Source organism: Aplysia californica, unplaced genomic scaffold (assembly GCF_000002075.1).
Source record: "Aplysia californica isolate F4 #8 unplaced genomic scaffold, AplCal3.0 scaffold00910, whole genome shotgun sequence".
NCBI classification, from domain to species: domain Eukaryota; kingdom Metazoa; phylum Mollusca; class Gastropoda; order Aplysiida; family Aplysiidae; genus Aplysia; species Aplysia californica.
In genome coordinates, this window is record NW_004798180.1 from 217756 (window position 1) to 219115 (window position 1360).

At 41.2% G+C, this 1360-nt stretch overlaps 1 protein-coding gene across 1 annotated transcript in view; it reads right to left on the bottom strand.

Moving 5' to 3' along the window:
• LOC101860533 overlaps window positions 1-1360 on the bottom strand; it is a 9088-nt gene that overhangs the window by 6990 nt on the left and 738 nt on the right. The gene's annotated exons all lie outside the window — the stretch shown is intronic.

Sequence of the window (1360 nt, forward strand, 5' to 3'; positions counted from 1 at the left end):
CCCCCCACAAACACACACACGGCGCGCGCACAAAAATGAATGCAAAAGAGGAGGCAGTTAGTTGCCAAAACTATGCTGGCCTCTCCGCGCCACCGCCAGAATTGTGAAATAGACCACTGGAAATGATTGTGGAATCTAGTTTAAAAAACCTCCACTTCGCTGCAACTAAAGCGTCTGCGTCACTAGAAACGCACTTGAAAGTTTATCTTATAGCTTGTTTTAGGGTTTCGTTGGGTTTTTTTCCCTCTTTTATTTTAGTTTGTTTTGTTTCTTTACTCTTTTATATTTGTGTCTAAATCACAGGGAGGAAATGACGTAATTGCTCCGTGTTATGGTGTGTTTAATGTCAGATCATCAAACATCAGACTCACGGACACATATAATGTTACCGATGGCAGGTAGAAAGATGAGAGTTGTGTGTCTCTGAGTGAAAAGGAGAGAGAGAGAGAGAGAGAGAGAGAGAGAGAAAGAATGATAGACAGTTGCACTTATCTATCTAACCGTCTATCTGTCTATTTATCTCTTATTTATTTTTATTTTTTTTGTATTTTCTTCCCGTATGTCAATATCTTTTGATCTTTATCTTTATTTGCAATTCAATCACACACCAACACATAAACCTATCCTCCTCCCTCCCCTTCCCTTCCCTTCAATCCTCTTAAAGCAATTCAGAAACGTCCCAAAGCAAATTTTAAAAGTGCCAAAACGCTTTTATTTTGTATTGAAAGTCTCAAACACATAAACCAGGATTATTTGTAGCTGAGCCGCCGTGGTGTGCAGTGCAGACTACACAATGGGTGCTGGTGTCTCCAAGATTTACGTCCATCTCTCCACCTCCTTCCACACACACCAATCACTCTGTTGTTCATTTATATACTCACTTAGAAACACAAACACACACACACACACACACACACACACACACACACACACACACACACACACACACACACACACAGGGGACCTGGCCAGTGACAGACGTGGGTCTCCAGACAAGATGAGTCATCCAGACTGTCACAACAGACCTTTCTACAGCGGGACTTTTACATTGTGGATCACATAAAGGAAAATAGATTTTTAAAAAGGAAACATCTTTACTTTCAACCCCACAGAGACAAGACAAGGGTGTGGTCCGGTTCTCCGCATTGTCTGGTAAACGCTACGGCTGTTTTTTAAATAGCTTTTTTGTTGTTTTTTAAACCTGGCGTGCACTGATTAGATTAGCTGGAAGGTCATGTTTTTGGTCATCGTCCTGTAACTAGACCACTATATTTATTATAGTGTTATGAAAAGGGGACGCACACACACACACATACACACACATACACACACACACACACACACACACACACACACACAT